A 23921-nucleotide genomic window follows, 5' to 3' on the forward strand; every position below is an offset into this window, starting at 1 on the left:
CTGAAAATCACTATCAATGGTCACAAATAAACCATTTCTGTTTCCTAAAGGCACATGCTCTCTCTCTGACAAACTGTCTGCCATGCAGTAACTAGCTACATTCCTCCAGCAAGTTTAGTTTCCCTATGTCTTGCACACAGAAGATCACAAACAAAATCACAGGCTTGAAATCTTTAATGCCCCAGCTTTAATCCATGCATGAAACCAATTGGTTTCTAGACATGGATCTGGACTGAACATTTCAGTCAAACTGCTGCCTCACGTGTTGTAGAAGACACAGATGGGACACTGAAGGAAAGACGGGCTTGTGAAATGTTGAGAAACAACCCATGATCTGGACGTTTCACTCGTACTGTTGAAAACCAGATTCCACCCTTTCCTCTCTCATAATTTCTAAGTAGTATTGGACAGGTTGCAAACTCCTCAGAAGCAGTCAGTCAGTCTGGGCTCCCCATTACAGGATGCTTACCTTGAACCTCTGTTACATCTGAGAATTGGACTTTAAATAGTCCCAGATACAACTTAGAAGTGGCAACTCATTGTCATTTTTTGTGTGGAAGCCACACTGAACACCGAAATACCAAGTATTCAGAAAGAAACAAGCCTCAGCAGATCAAGTGTGGCATCTGTAATCAGAGATGGATGCTCTTCAAGGTAATCACTCTCCATCTCCCGGAAGCACTGGAGTCTGATGAAATCCAACAGAAGTATCTGCACAGATGTCACAACAATTTGTAACATCCCTTCAGAAAACAGAAGGAAAAGAACTCAAGAGAGCAGAACTCGGCACAGACAGTCACCCAGCGCGTTGGCAATATGCACATAAGCCTCTTGCCTGGTAACAGTATCTGCTAGAATGAGAAGAGTCTAGACACACCAGCCTGCTCGGAGTTCTATTGCTCCTAGAAGCCTCTCCACCCCAAGTACAGCAGGGGGTGGTCAATCTCTCAGATAGATGGGACTGCTTCCACACCATTTCCAGAAAGGTATGCTAACCAGATTTCTTCTGTCACTTCATCAATGTTCGTTCAGGTCACAAACTGCAACAGGCACGCAACTTGATACATCTGATCACTCCCACCATGTAACATGGACATCACAATCTTGGTTAAGAGATAGACTGAGTATTTTGTGGACAGAGGACAGCTGTGACACCTTTCCTGAAGAATACTGCGTGACACAAAATGAATAAGCGTTTCCAGTCGAATGCATCTGCCTGAAAGCTGGATAAAAGCAGACCTGCCAGCACCCAGAGCTCCATACTGGCCCTCTAAACATGCAATTCGCATTCTCTGTACAGTCTTGTCTTCAGATAAGATTCTAGGATCTTTGAAGCCCATAAGATTTCTTTTCCATAGAGTTTAATCAACCTTGAAATTTCTGTATGATCTGCATGGAATGAGGAAAAAGGCAGGAAAGATGGAAGGCAACAGCTTTCCTCCATCTGCAAAATTCCAGTTCTCGTGGTGTCAGTAACTCCAGCCAGTAATTATTGTCAGGACTTTTTCACTTTCAGCACATAAACAAACAGAAATCCCCATGCATACAAAAGATGCGAATCCCCCACCTTTTACTCTGCCTGTTTGCTACCCAGCATCAAAAGAAGACTTTGTGTTCTTTCCAATTAGCCTTTACCTCTCCTCTCTCTTCTGAGATTCCCCTCCTCATAAATTGCCTTATAGAATGACTTTTTGCAGATTACAGTGCAAAGCAGCTACTCTTCTATACAGGAGACACGAGAACACCATTACTTAATTTGGACCCAAACCCAGATTTTAAGAAGTTATTACTAGGAGTCAGTACAAAGTAAAAAGAATGGGAAATGTCACCTCTCATTCAACATGTCATTGCGCAAGATACTGTACCTATTTTCCAGATTTACAGAATAAACTTGTGAAGGATGGCACTCAACCCTTTTAGAGTTAGAAATATTTGTGCCACAGGAATCACGATGCTTTCCTGAAGCAACCTAATTTGCCTAAACCCAAATCCAAACCTAAACGTTTGAAAGAAATTTTGACATGTATTTCTTAACATCTGATCTTCAAGATAACCCACAGGTAAAATACAACAGGACACAACTGAATAAGGGCACACGGGAGAAATACCCGACATGAATGGAGCTATGAAAAGGCACTCTTTCCTTTCTATGTTTGTAATATTACAACATGCTGGTCCACTACAGGGCTACGCTTCTCATTACTGTGCAATACAGACAAAACCAAAACTCGTGTTTTAACTGAGCAACTTTTAACAAACCTCTACGCATCTCACAAAAACACTATCACTGCAACATAAACGGCTCTTGTTGCTTACCTGTTGCCAATACGTGAGAGAGAAGAGAAGGAGAGCGATATTTTTCCTAGAGAGAAGTTTACTCTCTATTATTGTCAAAAGAACAATGATTTTCCCCAACACAAGGATGCCAAAGAACTTGGAACTATTTGTATTCTATACTTAGAAGTTTCAAGTTCACTTACTTGCCTACGTATCTGTTTACCTCTCTCTGGTCTCTATTTCAAATAGCCGATTGTAGAAACTCCAAAACCTGAACGGGGAATTGTTTCGCATCTCATTAACAAATACACAAATTAATAAACCTTGGAACAAAGAAACTTAAAAAACCATTAAGGTCATATATCCTCACTTTTAGCCTTGTTTCCACAGAGAAGAGAATTCCTGGCAACATGCTGACACTGTCATTTCCTTCCACCTTGTCTCTCTTCCCCATTTCCTTCCCCTACCTCTGAACCTGCTGGTCAGTCTCCACGAAACGAGAAGCCTCAGAGGAATGTGTTTGCTACATGGTTCAAAACAACTGCCAGACAGGTAGAGAAAAGCCAGGCAAGTAATCAGTCTGGCTAAGTACAGCAACAGCATCAGCCTGAGAATTACCCTTTCTGTCTCACCTGCAGCTCCTGGACAGCTTAGCTTGCAGATTCCTAACCTGGAATCAGCTACAGCACATGCCCAGAAAACTGGGAGAATCAGGAAGGGCTTTTTTGAGAAACTGGAAAGCAAGCCAACTTCAGGACTGCCTGAAAATATATGGTGGAGGAAGTCTACGTCATGGAAAGGTATTTACAGTGTTGAATGGCAGACTAGAGGAGGGAGCACACAGATGCAGAGAGGCGTATTTCAGGAGATCTTCTGCTCCCAGAACACCTTGCTAGAACCATTAATTTAATATTAGGAAAAAATTGGCAAGTACAATGGGCCGTTCCACAAAAGAACACTACAAAGAGACTGTTATGAATACCTTCGATATCCTCTGCATCTCCTAAACCAAATTCCTCCAACAGATATGCAAAACAAGTCAATCAGATGCGTTATTAAATACTCCCATCCAGACAGTTTACGAAACTAAATCCAGAACCACGTGAAGTGAACATTACCTGATTCCTGCCGCCTTTTTTTAGGAGAGGTTTCACCCATTTCCAAAACAGATTCGGGAGTCTTCAGCTATGAAAGACACAATCCAATGACAAAAAAAACAAATGCAAAGTAACGACATACTGTTTATTTAATGAGCAGAGCAAGTGGTCAGTCTGACAGGCTTACCTGGGAACTGCTGGGTTTCTCCAAAAAGCCTGGAGGCGAAAAATGTTTTGGGAGGCGTTACTTTATTTAATTGAAGGTACCTTTTACTCCATTCAACATGAGTAGCTTCTACAACTAAGCATTAGCTGCAAGCATTATTTCACCAAGACTATCATACCTAACATCCAGTTCCCTCATCATACAGCATTTGTATCAGTATACAAGAAACAGACAATGCAGACTTCCCATCCTTCCCTCTGGATTTAAAAAATAATAATCACAGAACTAAGACAATTCATGTGAGGCAATTAGGTCATGCTTGTAACAGAACAAGATCAAAATATTTAATCCTTTTCAGGAGCCGAATCCTGCTTTACAAAAGGATTACTTCAAAAGGCAAAGCTGGTCTGCTGAATGAATGACCACAAAGAAGTCCGACAGCACTACGACTGTGATTTCCCTACAAATGTGCAAAGTATTTTGTATTTTCCTTTCTGCTGATGGGACAGAGAAAGCATGGATGCAGGCACAGAAACTCCATACACGTGTCATTCAATGAGGTAAAATCAAGCTAGTTCTCATCAGATTGTTCTGGTTTAGCTTGCAAGGAAACAAAAGAAACAAATGCTCTCTGGTTGTAATCTGCATTTACAGCACAGTTCCAAATACGGTTGGGTTTTTTTTTTCAATTTTTGTCCAACATTAAAATCATTTCCAAACCCACACAATCTACTGGCCCACCTATATTTCTCAAATCCTCTGCTGCAGTCATCTTACAGTTTGAGTCCTCTCATGAAAGAGGTATATGAAATGTTATGAGGAATGGCTCTGGAGCAAAGCTTTTGTATTTTTTTTTAAAAAAAACATTAAAAACCAAACAGTATTTGATTTCCATAGACTTGGGTCTCTAGCACTACAGAAATGCCTTAGAAAAATTACCATAAACCCACCGCTCTTGCCTCATTCCTTCCCTGTCCCCCTTCTCTCTCTCTCTAGGAAAACCTATATAGATGGGCAATCTGGAAGGCAGAAGGTGTTAATTAACGAATATTAAGCACTTCCTTGCTACAGCACGCACCCACATCATAAAAGCATTCTTACACTGATAAAAGTTCACTTCAGCCGATAAATGCTTATAGACAAACATTTAGTCCACCAGGAAGTTACCACTGTCACCTTTCCCTGAAGCAATCTGTGAGCACGCCCCATATCTGTCTGCAGGTGGGAGCACCACAACATACGATGTTTTTCTCAGACTTTCAGCGTCCATCTCTATAATCTAAAACACATGCACGAGAATTGGTACAAATGCATTTGCAACTCATTTCTATGCAAAAAGCTCCTGCTAAGCCAACTTGCATAGCGTGCTATCGAGTACATTAGAGCTACAATGACCTTTGATAAGGCCCTTTGAAAGGACACATCAAGACACGGGATATTGGAAAATCACAGCAGTCGTGTGTGTTTTCAGATCTTAGGCAGAAAACTCACAACTCATCTAAACTATTCTGTCGTGTCGCTAAACCGTGACAAACTGGACAGCCACAACAGAGAATTAACATGGTAACTCAAGATGTGGCTTGTGAACCAATAGCTGCAGGTCTGCGACGATCCAGTTTTTGCACTGAACTTGAACTGGACATTCAAGTTCGTGCTCGCGTTCCCTAGGCACGTAACCTGCAGTGGTGAGCGAACACATCGCTACCCTCCATCACAAGGGCGATTTGGGTGGAACAAAGACTAGCAAGGCAAAGCTTACAGAAACTAAGGCGACTTAAAAAAAATATAATCTAGTTTAGTCTTCTATTTTTAAGAACGGGTGAGGAAGGATTAATTTTTCCTCACAAGAAAAGCCAGAGGGGGTTAGCTACAGATCCTGCTCCTTTTAGTCTAGCCCGTTACCACAGACAGAAAGAACTGAAAGGGCAAACGCAGCCAGCATGTGTGCTATCTCTGTCGAATATGACTTTCAGAAAGGGACGAAGTACACCTACAAAATGTAGAGAGGATCTATTCAGAAGCAGCTAACCGTCTAGTTTGTAGACCCTAAGGGCAACCACTGACCAGGTCAGCGGAATAGAGCTGTATGGTGGAAAAGCAACAAACACTCCTGCCAGCCCCTGTGAAAAGCTCAGAGTATTTTAAGCAGCAAGAAATTTCACCGCTTCTGTACTATACTAGAAACCAAACCCAAAGGCCAGTTGCTCTGACACCCAGGTCGTTAGCTTCGTCCCACTCCTAACTGAACAGCTGGCCTAGAGCACAAGTATTTCCAGGGCCCCCAGTTACAAACACGGCAGAAGCAGGAAAAAAGGAAACAAACCTCACCCACGCTAGGGCCCAATTCAAAGGCAAGCTCTCAAGTGCTTCTGGATCTTAATCCTGCCCTCCCCCTGCCCCTCTCGGGTGGGAATCCCAGTGTCCTTCACAGAAAGTACCTCAGAATCCCAGGGAGATCCAGCATCTTCCTCTTCCTCTGGTCCCGCTTCTGGCAGGGCACCTACAAAGGAGGTAGGAAGCGAGACACCGGCTGTTTATATTTCACTCTACTTTTCCCCATCAGTCAAGCCCTGCACCCAAAAGATGCACAGTGCTTCTGCTGCTGAGGACAAACTAAGAAGCAAGAGTTACTCAAGGGCTTCTTCCAACCCAGTCATGTCATGGTATTTCCTGTACATCGCCCTCTCCTCTTGCCTCCTTTCCAGCAGAAGACGGCGATGCACAGCAGCTGACACACCTGCAAGCAACACCCAGCACATGTCTGGGTAACATTCGGGAAGAGGCTCCAGCATGCTGCCGTCCTGTGTTACATAGAGTTTTGGTCACCTGCTCTCCAGCCTACAGCTCCAGAATTTGGCATTTACTACCACTTTCCACTGCACAGGAGGTACCAAAACGTCTTCACACAAACATCACTAAAATCACCCCAAAACAATGATTTTTTTTGTAGTGCTTCCAGGAAAGATCTTTCTTGACAGAGAGTCGTTACCCTGCACCTTCCCAGAAGCCAGACACGTGAGTGTTGCCATTTAAAAACAGAGCAGAGGCTCATAGCTCAAACACTCACCCCGAACGCTCAAAAGCCATTTCTATCTCAGCGGGTTAACACCCAAATCTCCTCTCTACCAGACGACCATAAGGCTCGGTCTCACTGGGTTCCTGGCCGGATTAGACTATCTTCATTTCTCCGAGACCGGTGAGGGCACCTGCCCCAGAAGAGGGCAACTACTGGTCCCCGCCTGGGCTCTGACTACTTACACTATGCCAAACACATACTTAGGGGGAAATGCATAGACACAGAAGAGCATGTATAGGCACAACACAAATACAGCAGGTTCTGCCAGGCCCCCTGTGTAGCGTTCCATCAGCGGCTACACATGCTCTGGTAACATCTACCACACCAAGCTACTCTCTGGAGACAGGCAATAGAAACGGGGCCTTATCCTCCTGCTCTGACACCTGAGGTGAGTAACTCTGATCGAGCTGGTAAAGCACACACAAGCGTGCCACTGGAAAGACCTACACTTTAAAACTGGACAAGGTGAGGCACTGGAACAGAACAGCTTTCTCTCAGCTTGACTAAAATCTTTCCCAGCCTTCAGCCAAGAGCAATCACAGCTTTTCAATCCCACAGCAGGGCCAGAAAGGGGAATACTACTGTCACACACAAGACACTCCAGTCCTCTTTTCCATCTGCGCATTTTGTTCAGATCGCTTCAGGGCAAACACAGCAACAAAAGCAAGAATGGCACTTGCTTCATATAGCATCGTCTGGAATCCAACACCACCATTTCAGGTTCTTCAAGAACGAATGAAAAGGAACAAAAGATGCTTTTCTTGTCTGCCAAGGCCGGCTAAGATTCACAGGCAAAGGAAAAGTTTGCTATCTCAGAAGTCAATCACCATTTTAGTTCATTTACTGTGCATTAATATTCAGAGGAAGAACTGAGATCACTATTTGCTAACCCCTTTCTCTTACCAGCGTCGTCTTTTGAAGCATTGTGGACTTGGCGGCTGCCATTACAAACAGATTTTTTCACACCCTCAACACCTGCAGTTTGTAGCTCTTCACCAGCGTCTTTCTTCTCCTGCTTCTCCTCTTCTTCCCGTTCAAGTGATTCTTCCTGTAAGAGATTGACCAAAACAGATGCAAAGAGCAGAAACCAGTTCTTTGCCGTCCACTGACAACTTGAAAAATACTTTTCTTGTGAAAGACAAATGGGAAACCTTGTTGAGCTTTGTCTTACAAGGCCTCCAGTTTTTCCACGGAAATCTGTGCAAGTAGAAAGCAATGCCATCCTATGTCTCACCCCTGGTTCTGCAAAGCCCCTCAGAAGCACTTCCTCATGTCCGTCTAACTCTAGCTTCATTTGAATTACACCATTCTGGAACATATTCCTTCTTTTCCCCTACTCTGCTCCAAGGAAAACCACTAGCTTCCTGCTCTCAATCTAATTCAAATTTCTTTTTGTTTGCTCACTTTCAGCCATCGCACCATGACTTTTACTAAACGGCAGTAAATCTTCACAGACAAGATCTGTACCTACAACTGAGAAAAATTTAACTGATTCCAGAAAAAGTCTACTGCCTATTCTTTTCCCTGCAAAACCACTGTAACCAATAGAAAAAAATTATGGAAAATGCCCAATATTATTCCTACATCTAAGAAAGGGCTTTGGCTAGGGGGAAGGTATTTTCTAGTGTCAAAAACGGATGACGAAAAGATGGATATATGTGAAGAATAAGTATTAACAGAAATCCAGTTTACCATTCATTTCTTCCCTATTTACTCTTAGAAAATACCCATGTGATTGAATCGTCCCTCTATACTTACTTCAGCACTCAAGTGAAACGCTGCTCTTAAGTTTCCTTTAGGCCTATTTAAGTACGAGTTTCCACTTCCTTGTTTCAGCACTTTACCAACTTTACTATCTACTGCTTCATATCGCTCTTCTTCAGGATCTTCATCCACATGTTCAAGAATGACAGAGTTCGGTCTTCGACTTTCAAGTCTTGGGTTTTTTGCTGCTGACCAAGACTTATTACTACTTTCAAAGCTATCATCGAAGCTTGGTTTTTTCTCCTTAAGACCACAACTATCTGAGAGAGGCTGAGGTATCTCTTTTTTCCACTCTGTCATTTCCGAGTCTGCAAAACACAAGTCAGCATTTCTGTGAAACATCTCCCAAATCACGCTTTTCCTGTTCCAGCTTTCTTGTGTATCTTGTGGTGACTTAGGACTTTGCATTCTAGAATCACCACCACCATCTTAAAACACAAGAACAGGAAAAATGCACGTGAACAAAAGGAGTTACGTAAACAGCAACAGGCATGCTACCAGGTTAACGTGCAGGAGAGGAGTCATCTGGGAAAGTCTGGAAGAAGCCAGATAAGGGACGGGCAGGATGGAGGAAGGACTTGACCAGGGACAAAGGCTTAGGAGGGGATTAAGATCTTAATTTCAATGACGGGACTTATTTTTTTCTGAAACGATTAAGCACTGTCTTTTCAAAATGCTACTTTTCTCATTCACTCTAGCTAAAAGAAATTACAAAAGAAACTACTTAGCAAGTCTACTTTTACATATAAATCGGTATATCATGCAATCTTTTCCGAATAGCTTACTGTTTTTCCTGAACTGCTGGGAAGCATTCATTAACAGTACCAAGTTCGGCTTCTGCGGCTTCTGTAAGTAAAGATTTATTTAAGCCAACAACTGTTTGTTTTAAAAAACAGTTAACAACAACATATCCTGTGCTCACACCAAATCTTGAACGGTTAATATGCCCAGGCTGTCCTTTTGACAGTGTTCAGCTGCTGGCTCCATCCTATGCTTCTAACTACACACACACTCCTCACATAGGCAATTCAGTGAGTATTGCACCCCAAAACACTGTGCAGGCACCCTTCTGCAAACTGTTTCCAAAACTACCTTTACATGCAAAACAGTTCTAAAAATTGGCTTTTAATATTTGTATTACTTCATTAAAATTCAGCTATATTTAAGACTACAGTTTCAGGATGCTTACTTGCAAATGTGCACAATGCAAGTAACTGCTAAGATCCCTAGACTTAATGCATAAATTCATCCCTGCAAGTACACTTGCCAAAATAACCCTAAATTTCAAAATCATGCCAGAAAAATGCATAATTTCTATTTAAATCTGGGCAAGAAAATGAAATCATGTTAAAACTAGACATGCTTGCATCTCCAGCATTATGGAGTGGCTTGAACTACCACCCTCAAGTTCCTCATCACTGCAGAATGCCAGTGCAACAGCATAGATGCTCCAGACATCACTGCAGAAGTTGATCCTTTTTCAGAACATCAGTAAAAACAGCAGGCGCAAGCGCTTGCAGCTGACAAAAAGAATACTACCCGAGCATTCAAAAGAGAAGGAAAACGTGCAGTGTGAGATGACATGCAAGCACGGAATGCCATCTCACAGAAGGAAAAAAGACAACCCATTTGAGTAACTCATTCATCAAGCACTCTTGAGGAACCTGAGGAGGAGGAAAGGAGAACGAGGCAATGAAAGATCTCAGTAGATCTTGATAAATAAATGCCCTTTTTCTTTATCGGTTAGGATTCTGTCACCAATTTTACAGGAAACAATAACGACGTTTGGAGAAGAACAGAATAGGTTATAATGGTAACTGACAAACTTTTAGGGTCTGCAAATCTGACTCAAATGAACCAGAACAAATGAAACAACGTGGTCCAACTCGTCACCTATTGCTCTTTTGCCCCAAACCACACATCTACTGCATGCTCTGCCACAGCTACAGGCCTTTTAGGAAAAACTCACAGCAGAAGAAAGGTTGGCAGGCCAGAGACGGCTTCTAAGGGGAAAACAATATTGGCTGGAACTGCAGTTTCTTCCAATCCCAGAGAAAAAAAGCTTACCTTCAAATCACTTATTTCTACTGTAAATGCACCATACCTTGGGGGTAAAGTCAAGTTCTTCCTCAGAAGCAGGCAAACTGTCATCACTCCCCGCTTTTTCAGAGCTTCTTAAAAAGCAAAGCAAAGTGAGTACTGTGTCTCTCAAACAGTACCTCCTCAGGCAAGTCTTAGGTATTTTGGAAGTCTTACCTTATGGAGTCTCCTTCGGAAGAGTCATCTATTGCTGTTCAAATATTAATTGACATGTTGAAATTACATTTAGCATGCTAAACTTCAACCACCGCATAGAAACATTGAACACGGACAACTCAACATGTCATGACAGAACGAAACTTTGAGTAGTCAATTCAACACAAGACAGCATGAATGAACACATTTCCAAAACAACCGTTTTTTCAAGCCACACTGAATTAAAACAAACAAAAAAGACGAGTGTTATATCTCCTTTGCACCCTGATACCTAGATGTTTTAAAAACATCTCTAATTGAAAAAAAAATAGCATAGCATGAATATGCTACGAGAGCAAACAGTTACCAAAATGGTGGCAGTTTAGCAAGACAGTAAACAAACCTCCAAAGTACTCCTATTACACACACGACCACACATCACATGCAGGGATTTTTACTATGTCATGTAACATTAACTGTAGGATATACCATAATATTATACAATCTGCTCTACCCCGTTACAGATCATCCTGAAAAGGTAAAGAAAATCAAAAGGCATAATCAAGATCTAAAGCTTATCCTCAGAGAGAAGAATCGCCAGCAGTTCTCTACACTGCACCAAAAAGGGTATTCAACAGACAAAAGGTGCATAACCAGGGTATTAACTGGCCCAGCCAAAACCGGGACAACTACATTCCCAGCTTTCAGCAGTGGTACGAAGGCAACGTGCACATCGGATCATAGGATAAATGAGGTCAGAAGAGACCTCAGGAAGTCTCTTAGCCAACCGTCACCTCAAAGCGGGCTCACCTATGAGGTCAGCTAAGATTGCTTAGGGCTTTATCCGGTCCGGTTTTGAACTCCTCCAAGGTGGAAGGCTGTACAACCTCTCTGTTTTACTGTCCTTATCACGGTGAAGCTTCTCACATCCAGTTAGAAACTCTCGTTTCCATTTATGCCTCTTGTATCTCTGCTTCCTGTCACGCATCACTGCCAAGCAGCACCTGGCTTTCACGTCTTCTCATATGTACTGGGAGGTGCTGCTAGGTCCCCTTCAAAGTCATCTCTTTGCTAGGCTGAACAAGCCCAGTTTTCTCAGCCTCTCCTCAAAGGGCAAGTACTTTTGCCCCTGGTGAGTTTGATGGCCCTCCACTGAACTTGGGTCACTGCTGAAACACCAAGCTCTCTTGCCCCGGGGGCTCAAATTATACCCAGGGAGCTGGACACAATCCAGCGAGTGCCAAGTAGGGGTGGACAATCACTTTCCCCAACCTCTTGGCTATGCTGCTCTTAACACAGCCCAGGACACGGTGGACCTTCTCAGCTGCCAGGGCACCCTGCTGGCTCACGTCCAGCTCTCTCTCTGCCAAGACACTCCGGGCCTTCTCAGCAAAGCAGCTCCCCAGCCAGGCACTCCCAGCACATTTTGCTAGCAAACACTTGCTAGCGGTTGTTCCTTTCCACGTGCAGGACTTGGCATTTGCCCTTGCTGAATTTTCTAAGACAGGCCTGACAGTTCATTTACTCAGCCTGGTAAGGTCCCTCTGAATGGCAGAGCTGCCCTCAAGCGTATCCACTGATCCCCCCAATTTAGGGTCACTTGCAAACTTGACAGGAGTGCACTCTAGCACATCACCGATGCACTAAAGAAAACTGAACTCTAGGAATCCAGCCTGAAGAGTGATAAAACCTCTCAACTATCAACAACTAAAATGAAGTAAAAGGGTTCTTCAACTCCCAAGACAGCAGGGAAAAAAACAAACAAACCAACCTCCATGCAGTAGCTCTTTCCCTTTCCTCAAGTTCTCGATAACTAATTCGTGTTGCATATCATAACAAAATGAAGTTGCTTATAAACAGGAGATTGGTGACCTTCCTTAAAGTCGCATGATGACAACTAAACCGAGGTCTTGGACAAAATCATCAGAGGGAAAAGAAAACAAAACTGTATCACACCTCAAGACATCTCCTCTATACCAGTAAACCGCAGACGAGCATGGAAATTTTGTCTGTCCGAAGGACAGGGTTTGTGGGGACTTGAGTACATCTCCTGACCTGAACAGAGCTTTCAGACAATGAAGTACAATGTACACATTCAGTGTAGACATGTCATGTAGACAAAACTGAGAGGCTAAACCAAATTTCCAGTGCGAGGCCAAGCCAAAATAGATAAAATACCAATATGGTTTCTGATTTTTAATGTTCCCTATTATAAACATATAATGTTTTAAAATATTAATTAGTTTTACATACCATAGTTTTCTGTTCACTTACTCCATACCAACAGCCTAATCTACCTGCTGACCTCCCAAGCTGAATAAAAATCTCTCCCTTAGAACTGGGTGGACAGTGTGGAGCAGTCCGTTATAAACTCTCAACAGGTGACTTCAGGTGTATTTTCAACTAGTACAGTTAGAGTTAATCAAACCACCCAAGTAAGTTATCTGAACTTTCGCTTGCAATGTACAGTAGCTTTGAGCAATGATCAAAACCAGGTCACACTGTCCTTTACAAGACAAGAAAGAAAGTTCAGCAGCTAGCTTTCAGACAGACCTCGATGCCCTACCATAGAAATGGGATCTAGAAAAGCAGTCTCTGGGGATTTCTTGTTTACACTTTAATTGAAGTCCATTTCCATTTTGGAGTAACAGAAGAGCATATTTAAAAAAAAATTACTATCACCAACGACACAAAGCAAACACTCCATTCAATAATAAAGGACCCGTGCAAAACATGCCAACAAAGAAAAAGCGCCCAAAGCCTGCTCTCAAATCTAATTTATAAAACCAAAGCCATCAAAAAAGGACCTCCAGGATAATAAACATCCAGGATAATAAACATCATAGATGCCTTAATAATACTTGTATACCGTACAACATGTTTCATATTTGAAGTGCTGCTGTATAGAATACCTTTCCTTGATTTTCCTGTTCTTGATGTCTGGTTGGGAGATTGTTGCATGTCTATATCCGTTTAGGACAAGGCATGGAAAGGACAGACGAAACAATTACACCAGAATAAATCCGAATTCCCAGAAATTTGGAAAACATAAGCAGTACATCAACAAAGCTATAGCAATGGGAGAAAGTACTGTGACTATCAGCCTACTCTACAGTTATAAGCGCCTCAAACAAAACCAATCACAATCTACAGAGCTCTACTCTCACGGGACAGCGTCAAACAGTGTAACTTAATTTAGTTGCTCCATGTAGAATACCAATAGTCCAGTATTTTAAAATACTGAAATGGATTATCAGAAGTTTACTCTACTGCCAACTTTACATTTCCCTCAACTTGACTAGTCCTCATCTAGAGCAGACTGCAAATGCACTTCCTTCACACTTGTAGAGCGCTTTACACATACAGCACACTTAAAACTCCTCCCTCTAAGCATCCCAAAAATCCTTACGTGCCAACAACTAAACTTGGGAGATACACTGTCCAGAAATTTTGAAGGAAATCTTGGCTCTCAGTACTCACACCACCAGGCAACTTCCAGCCATCATGTTCTTTACACTCACTCATCTCAAGTTACAGTTTTAGCATGTTTGTTATCCCTCACTAAAAAAGCAACCCAGAAACCTGTTGCCTTAAACCAGCTCACCCTAAAAGTTGTGTCAGTTGATGCCTGATGCAAACTTCTCCCCTACCTCAGTCTGAAGAGAAGAGAGTTCTGCTTAATTGATTTGACCATGACGAACTGTTCACATACAGAAGCTATGCCACCAGCCAGAATGCAGACACGGCAAGCAGTCAGAACGAATACACTGTTCCCCCAGGGCTACAGGGCAGGCCACAGTGGGACCAAAACCAGTGCTTGACTGGTGTCAGTGTCATGCATGCCTGTTTGTGTGTGTATTCATGCCTGTGCATTGCGGAGCAGAAGTTTTAGAACATACATCACTCTCTATCTGCTCTTCCCATCCTACTTCGCAAAGTTTTTTTTTTAATTTACGTCAACGAACGGTGTGGTTCTGTTATGGCAGCTACCTGACACCAGATTTCTTCATGACAAGACCAACATTTGTCTCAGAGCAGAAAGGAGCCCTGCTTATATTGATTTTACCACGAACACATGGAATGGATGTGGCACAAGGACTCCTATGAAAAAACATGCTCTTGAAAGAGTTAAGAAAGGACCTCAGGATGGTTTCTCATTCCTTCTCTATTTCTCAGTTTTCTTAAAAGGTGATACAGGACAAGTTTTCCCAGCCTCAGGAGACGTCCGTCATACTGAAGCACTCATTTCTTTTTTAAGAGCTCTACAATGAAAAAACCAACACCTTCTGTAGGGATTCAGGGAAACACTAAAGGAGCACTACATTGATATGCACTGCTGTAGCTAAAAAAAAAGCTGCCACTACAGACATGCGGGAAGTCTGAATCCTTGCCTTTAGAAAAACTGCGTAATTACTATTTTTTGCCAAAGAAACTCCAACTTCAAATCTAAAAAGTCTGTCATTCAATATGCCAGGGCTGGGACCCATTCATTGGGAGGTTTCTGCAAACCTGACGGTGATTCATAAAAAGGTTCACATTCTGAAAAAAAGAAAACATTCCAATAAGCACGAGCCAACTTCTTACATACGCGGACTTGCTCGTTAGAGTATTTTGAAGAATGTTCTACAAGTGCAAAAACAGCAAAAGGAGTAAGGATAACGTTGAAGGTCCCAGAAAAATAGTACAGAAGAGCAAAAGAAAAGAAAAGAATTCCAAAGCGAGTATTTCTCTGGTCTCTCAAGATCATCCCAGCTTCTCCTCTAACAGAGGCTTCAAAGCCTGTTACTGCAGCATATCAAAGGGACTCTCGTGACGTAGGACCTGTGCTTTGTGGGTGCAAGCCAGACGCTGCAGAGTGAATGCCAACAAACGTTACCTATATGCTACTAATCTCTCTCGCCCAACGTGCTGGGGTCATCTTTTAAGAGACTGAGCACAAGGAGAACAGGATTCACACTACTCAGAAGAAAAACAACTCCTACTAGAAACAGACTGAGAATAGAGTATACTCTTTCTCCTCCCAAGTCCTTAACCCACATAACATTCTCCTCACACTTACTATGCCTCTTCAAATGAGGAGAAGTAGTAAAAAGTTCCCATAATACTGGGGACTTATATTAGTAGTATCACGATTTTCAAGGAATGGAGCAAATTATTTGGTTCAAGAACCCATTTTTCCCGGGGGGTCTGTCAGTTTTGGAATTGCACAACAATATTATTCTTCAAGACACATATTTTAAAATAACCCAGGCCTGTCTGCCATTACAGTGTGGTACCACAGCAACTATCTACACAGGCAGGAGGCAGTAACAGAGAGTGCTGCTTGGCTGAAAGCAACATTTTACTTATTAAACTACCTGTACCAAGCCCTTTGCCAAAAAAAAAAACCAAAACCCCACAAACCAAAACACTTCCTTCGATCTATCAAGAAACTTTGCAAATCCCTGACTAGATCAAAGCAACTGTTTCCGAGTTGGCCCTGAACTAAATTCCCGTATCTGGGAAAAGTCAGTGAGGACAAATATCCTATGTTTTGCTCATATTTCTCGACATATTTAAAAAAGGAGTCATGAACTCTGTTTGAACACTGTCTGCTGCCCATTTGCCACATAGTTCTGATAGAACACCCTTAAGAAAGCAGAAAGAATAAAACCTTCCACTGTAGGGCCCCAGATGTAAAGACAAACAATGTCATTTATATTAAAATATTAATTTACTAAGATTCCTCTAGGGCTATGTGAGCTCCTAAGCACAGACGGCATTTTAAAAGCTCACTGAAGGAGATAATTTTTTGATCACAAGGCCATTGAATTGTTTTTCTGGATCACAAGGTAACACTGATTTTTTGAAGTTTATTTCATAAAACTACTAAAAGTGGAAAAAAAGCATTATTGTTATTGTAATTCCAGCTCTGTCAAAGAGGACACAGTATACACAGACACTGCATTGTTGATGCTAACAAACTTGCTTTTCCAAGACGATTTTTCCTAAGTATGCCTCTACAGCACCTGCATGGAAACAGTTGTAACTGATGCTGAGAAATAAGGTGACTCACTAAAAGGAGCTTAGTGCAGGCCAAACTGTTAGTATTAAAAACGAAGACACACAAACTCAGTGGAAATCAACAAGACATGTATCTTCCTGCTAACTCATCTGTTGCTTCCCAACTACAAAAAGATGAACAGCTACACAGGATGAACCTACTGCTTTCGCAACTGGACTTTCACAATCTGAATGGCCATCCATAGGTAAAAGCACACACCTGAAAAAAAAAAACCCACCGCTCTTGCCTCATTCCTTCCCTGTCCCCCTTCTCTCTCTCTCTAGGAAAACCTATATAGATGGGCAATCTGGAAGGCAGAAGGCAACAACCCTGTCAGTGGACATGTAGGACACAAACCACCACTCTGCTTTCACAGCTAGACAAGAAGCACCTCCAACTAGCAACAAATAAGCACATTCACAAAACTTCTTGTGCTGCTCTGTCGGGTGCCTCCACTAGAGTCAATGGCAAACACAAGAAGCGTTAACAATACAAACCACCTAAAGAAAAGGTCACAGTGATCTTGCTTATGAGCCCCTCCATGGTTAAGGATCTTACCTCCTCTGTCCACAGCAGGTATAGCCAACATAAAGCGAGCCCAGTGAGGAGTGCTCAGTACCATGGCACCTTGTGCACCACCTGCAGAAGCTTCTCCTGTGTCTTCACAGTCTGCATATTCTGCCAGTTCTTTACTAACACTACACAGAGAAAGAGAGAAAATACAGTTGGTAAAAATAACCATGTAGCGGCATATACCCTTTAACAGAATAGTTAACAGCCACTTATTATCCACCCAGCGCATACTCAGAGCCATAGGGATTCATATACTCATATATTCGCTAAGAGTGATACGCACAGAACTTACCACGTGACTGTTACATACTTCAATATTCACTGCAGTCAGGTTCATTCTATAGATGCATACTCACACCTACTAAGTTATTAACACCTGCTTGGTACATGTTTTCCAGCCTAGCTTGTAAGCACACACAACCACCTTACAGAAGGAACACCCACAGGCACAAAGCTATGCCTAAGAAGAATAAAACTGCTTTAAGATGGTAACAAAGGGAATATCGGTTAGAACTCCTCCAAATCAAAAGGCTGGTAGCTCCCAGTCTCTGTCCTTATTGACCTCCACTACAATGGTGCCGGGCCGGGGAGAGGGTTTACATGCGTTTCAGTTTGCCAAGTTCCACCTCTGGATAACTGCAGGATAGAGGCATTCTTTACTGTTCGCGTTGGGCGGACATGAGCTTAGCAACAAAACTTGAAATCTAACAGAGAATTCTGGGTGGAAATTTTCCTCAGCTTCCAAATTAACACTAGACACAGGAATGACACGTGTCAGAAGACATCACTGAGCACAGCTTCGGGTCTCAACACACCATTAAACCTGGGTGCTGTTACCAAAAACATTCAAAAGGCACACTGATAACTGACAACTTTTTCTAACGATAAAGCTAAAAATTTACCTAGAATATCCACAAATAACAGCAAGATCCTCAGCTGACCATCCATTAGTGTCTCTATGGGAAACATCAGCCCCATACCGAAGAAGAACTTTTATCAAATTAAGCTCGCCATCAGAAGCAGCAGTCATAAGTGGGGTTCTGAAACATCCAAAATATGATATGAAATAGATCGTTTTACACAGACACAGTAATTATTTTTATTCCTATTTGCTCTCAAAAAAGAATGTTCCCCATTACTTTAGAACGATCAAAAGAAAAAGCAGTTTTCATGAAGTATGAAAACCAACAATAAAACGGGAGAGAGAGACCAAACAACTAAATGTTCGCTCTTCAGACAAAGGTTCCACATAGGCAATGCTCACGTGCAAACGATGCTGCTACTACGCAGGAGATGGTTTTTCAAATTGAGGCGATGCTGCCAAGGTAACAGCACGTTTCCTGCCACAAGGGCCATCACAGACAATGCCTTCTTGCAATCCTCAGTGTGGAAAGCACCCACTGAGGTATGACAGCAGGCAAGTGCAGACTTGCTTTCACAAGTCATACAGAAATACCTCCTTCTGTGTGATTCCCCGGGTTGTTGGTTTTTTTCAGAGCTCATTCCTATGCCTCTCATCAATCCAACCAAAAGGATACTAAAGAGACCCATGTAGACTTCTGACAGAGCCCTCACCTTTCACACTGATCGCAAGCATTCACATCAGCTCCGTTTTTAAGGAGAAACTCTACTATCTCTTCATGATGTTTGGAGACAGCAAGAATAAGCGGGGTATGTCCCTCCTGAAAGTACAGGTAAGTAAATCAAGGTAAAAATCAAAGTAAAAAAACCCTTCAAGAGAAACAGTAATGCAACTTCTTGAAAGAACCTCCTTAACAAATACAAACATTTACCTTATTCTGGGCATCAATATTGGCATTATGCTCAAGTAACAGCCCTGCTACAGATGTATTAGGAGATATGACAGCAAGGTGGAGGGCAGTGTTGCCGTCAGCATCTGCCAGATTTGGGTCAGCGCCATGCTTTAGCAGAACAGCCACACATTTTTCTTGCTGGCACTGTACTGCCTGGGAACACACAAGAAAGGAAAACTTCCAGCATTGACACTGCACTCTGTAACAATTCCCCCATCTTCCTGATGTTGGAAAATAAAAGCACCCACAAAGAGCAGCTAACATATGCCTATTCCACGCCAATCATAATATGCATGTTTCCACACAGGGCAATGTAAAGAATCCTGCCACATACATCATTTAGCACACAGTCGATAAGCCCCAGTTACAAGAGCATAACACATTCCACATACCTTCATCAGTGGCGATCTGTGGTAATTGTCAAAAAGGTTTAGCTTACACTTGTTTTTCACTAGATATGTAACGACATCCACGTGGCCGTTTGCGCAAGCAAGGTGCAGAGGTGTCCTAAAAATTAAATAAATTAGCAGAGACAGATAACCAAATTAATCATTTCAGGCTGTAATAAATGGATACGACCACAAGTTTCACTTTGAAAAAACAAGCTTGAGAAAAGATTTCTCATTCTATTACCAGTAATGGCAGTTGCACACCAAATGCCTGAGGCTGGCTAGCAAAAATGCTCCTCAGCATCTGCTTCGTCAGGGGACATTGCCTTGGCTGTAGAACTGAATCTGCACAAACAGGCATTGGTCACTGCCTCCAGCAGGACTACACACATGGCACACCAACAGAGACTAAAGCTTGGGAACCCGAGGACTATGGCAAGTAAACCTTTAAGTTCTTCTACGATCATTCACGTGCCAGTGTATCAGAGATGCAACAGATGGGGTTTATAGCAAGAATACTAGTGTTTCCCTACAGAATTTCTGCTTTTTCTCCAGCTTGCTTAGGACTGTAGCAAAAACAAGAACACACTTGCACCAAAGTGCCTCTGACAACATGTAGCAAAGCAGACAGCAGAACACTCTAAGCCTGACTACAGGAAAGTAATACTTGACCTTCCTGACATGTAGAACTATGGTAGCCATAAAAAGCCTACTACCGAGAAAGTCCTGCCCAAGGAGTGAATACTGTCTTTCCAGAATACATGAGCAGCACATGAAACTTTTTTTTTTCCCCCTCCAAGTTAAAGCCTTGCCAGAAAGAAAAGGGCTCCTTCAAACCACTGAACATCTTAGGTCCGAAGTCAATTAACCAGCCTACTTGTACCCAAAGACACAATCACCCAGAAAGTCCTTGCGTGTGCTTCCCCTAAATCAAAGCACAAAGCAGCACAAGCTTCACTCCTGAAGAAGGCAAAGGGCCTGCTGCTCTGCAGGACGCCTGTCCCAACAGAGCGAGACAAGCTAGAAAACAGCCGGGACCTTCCTCCCTTGAAAGTGATGCAATAAAAATCCTGCAGTTGCTCAAGAACTGAGGGGATACACCAGCACTCCTTTGGCATCGCAGCACTGTGGATAGGTCCTTCTCTGCATTTAGGAAAGCTCAACTAACCTTGCAATTGTTCTGGCACCTTGCTGATAGACAGGTGCACAACAGCTCGCTGGCTAGGTGGGATTGGAAAGGGAGAGGTACACAAATGCAGTGGCACGTGATGCAGAAACACAGCAATTTGTAATGCAGATACTTCTTATTACAGGGCAGCTGATGAGCCTTCTCCATGGCAAAAAGGATGAGGACAAGAAAAACACTCAAAACCTCAAAGAACTTGTCATGTCTTGCTACAGGTGGGGAAAAGACTGAAGCATCAATAGAAGAGTCCCTCAAGAGCAGCTACCACCACTTGCTGAGAAATTCCCATCTAAGTATGCAGGCTCCTTCGTCTCTGAAGAACTGACTGACTGAGATCATCTGAAAGCTAACCGGGACTGGTTAGGAAGAAGTCTGCGATCATTTAAAAGCTGCTACTAAATGCAGTAGGAAACCTGACCAACCTGAAGAAGTCACTATCAGCTTCACAAACAGAAAAGCCTTCAGAAAACCTGCGGACTTGTTGCTGCCCTCCTCAACCAATCCTCTCAGTCGGCCAATAGGAAAGGAGATGGCTCTGCTTGGCGCAAGGCCTGCTGAGCTCCACAGAAGATCCACTTCAGGGAACAGGCTGGCAGAGAACATCCGTGTGTTCACACAGTTGCCTGTCCCCACAAGAGGCCTCCAGTACCACCAAACCCAGACCTGGGGACTCTACCCAGACTCTGTTCCTCCTGCTGCTGCAATCCTATGCTGATCACCCATGGGGTAGAGCAGAACTCCTGATGCCTGAGCAGCTGCAAAACCACCTCACTAAGAGACCATAGGGAAACAGCAGGCTGGCAGCACGCACTTCCAACAGCACTTGAGCCAACAACCCAGCACCTACAAACTAAGCAACATAAAGCTCTCGAGTTCGCCTTGACAGGCAGCTGAAAGGGGAAAGCTCTTAGCGATTAGCTTTGACCCAGCGTTCATGACTAGCCGGCATCACGCCTACAGCGCTTCCAACTCCATGCTGAGTTTTGCCCATCTTTTTCAGCAAGGCTGAAGGCTTTGCTAGACCACCTCTGAAAAGCTGCCTGCTCCTAACTGATGCTGTTCAAGTGTATTTTTGGGAGCTCCCATGGGCTACAGGACCCACTTTGTGGAAGGAACCTGTAGGTGTGATACTTGCCACATCCTTGGGACAGAATTTTGCTTTTTGAAATCCTGAGCAGCAGAACCAAGATATTCCTGCGAACAATGCACGCATTTGAGCCATTACTTCCCCCTTTTCCTAGTCTTCACTTCTATTTTCAATGATGTCGACTCTTCCAGCCCCTGGAGGACACAACGAACCTCTAAAACACATCGACTAAACCTGCACGCTGAGCACCCCAAGATGCCCAGAGATACACACCACCGCACTCCGACTTCCAAGCGCGGCTGGAGAATAACCGCGAGGCTCCTTCCGCAGCCCACCCTTGTCAGGCTGCTGCCCGCTCCCTTCCACTTCTGCGCCCCCAGGCAAGGAAATACGACCCGGCGAACGTGGGCACTAAGGAGGCCGGGGCGAAACGGGGAAGGCGACAGCTGGATGCGAGGCCGAATTCAAGCGCTTCTGGCAGCAGAAGCCTGACTCCCACCCCCACCCCGGGCTGCGGAGCCAGCCCTGCCGCTCCTCCCAGTGACGCCGCCGTTTGCCCCCAGCGCCGCTGAGCTGCCGGGGTCCGCAGCTGCACCGGGGCTCCGGCACCTCCCACCCCGCCCGGCGCTGCTCCCCCTTACCGCTCGGCCTTGTCCCGCCCGTCGATGCCGTACTTCTTCAGCCCCTTCCGCACCTGGGCCAGGTCGCCGCCGGCTGCCGCACGGTGCAGCTTGCCCAGGTCATTCTGCCGGAGCTCACAAGCACCGGCGGGGCAGGGCACGGAGGCGCCGCCGGACGGCGGCTGCCCCTTTCTCTTCCACCAGAACCCGAAGATCCTCTTCATCCCGCGGCGGGGACGCGGGCACGGTCCCGCCTCAGGGGAGCGGCGGCGGGAGGCCGCTGGCGGGCTCTGTCGGGCCCGAGCAGGCACAGGGGAGCGGAGCCCCCGGCAGCGCCCTCGGCCCGGTACCTACGGCTGCTGCGGAGAGAACCGCCGGTAGCCCGAGGGCCGGAGCTCGCTCGCCCAGTGGCCGCGGCAGCCCGCAGGACCGCCGCCTCCACACGACCGCGAGCCTCGCGCAGGCACCGTTGGACGGCGACGGCAGGGTAACGGCCCGCTCCGCGCGCCGCGCGGGAGGGCGCGGAGGGCCCGCGGAGGCGTTAGCGGGGCGGTGGGTACCAAGGGGTGCCCGCGGACGCGCCCTTAAGGCCAGTTCCCGGGCTGCCCCTGCAGCGCTTGTCAGCGGTGTCGAAGGGTGAGGGATGTCGCCTTCCCGCCTCAGGCGCCAGGCTGCGGCGACGGGTCCAGGCAGGAGGCGCCCGGATGCGCGGCGGGGCGGCGACAGGCCTGGCGTGCCCCGGCGGGGGCCAGCGGGACCGTGCGGCCGCCGAGCGCCCGCTCCTGGTTTTTCCCTCGGCGCATGGCCAGGGTGCCAGGACGAGGCGCGGGTGGGGTCAGAGCCCAGCTGGGGCAGGCAGGGCCCGCGGGAGCTCCCAGTAGATGCCCACTGAGCGCTCCAAGCCTGCCGTGCCGGAACTCCGTGATACTTCCCCAGCTCCTCTGTCTTGCCCTTCTAGGAGACGGGATGGACGTTTCCTGTTTTCCAGGCCGCAGGAGCCTCCCCCAACTGCCATGGCCTCTCTGAGATCATCAAAGGTGTCCCCACAGTGGCACTGCAGATGGACTTTCAAGTGAAGGAATTGACTGGACTTCACTTTGACCCCTCACTCCCCACCCCATTGTAACTGCTGTCAACTCCTGTTACGCCAGATGCCCATGCTGAAGTTCCATCCTGCTGCTCCACCAGCGAGGAACTGTCCCCTCTCACTGACAACCAGCAGCACAGAGCGGGTTAGGAACAAACTGGAAAACAGGTCACACCCAAGTCTGCCAGCACAAAGTGAAGGCCAAGACGTTCTGCACCTGTTTTCTCTCTGGAGAGATGCCACAAAGTACCAGAAGCTGAAAAACTTCTTGACCGCGCTCTGGTACAGGCCAGAGAAATTTCTTGCCCCCTTGCTGGCTACAGATTGGTCAGCTTCCCACGGGAACAAAACCTGTGGGATTTGCCAGCATTTCAGGGCTACCAGAAGCTCACCCACTACCTTCTGCCCAGACCACAGGACTGCTCTACAATACAGGATGGGTGTGGGATGTGATTAGTAGCAATACCTGAACTCTAGTCCACGGTCTTAACACCATTGTGCTTCAGG

General features: G+C 44.9%; 1 pseudogene; it reads right to left on the minus strand.

Annotated features, from left to right (window-relative positions):
• The window catches only part of LOC104354775 (uncharacterized), a 39282-nt pseudogene extending 16731 nt beyond the window's left edge, over positions 1 to 22551 (minus strand).
• Between the last annotated feature and the right edge of the window lie 1370 nt (positions 22552 to 23921).

The sequence above is a fragment of the Leptosomus discolor genome, chromosome 7, assembly GCF_034619465.1.
Source record: "Leptosomus discolor isolate bLepDis1 chromosome 7, bLepDis1.hap2, whole genome shotgun sequence".
Lineage (NCBI taxonomy): Eukaryota > Metazoa > Chordata > Aves > Leptosomiformes > Leptosomidae > Leptosomus > Leptosomus discolor.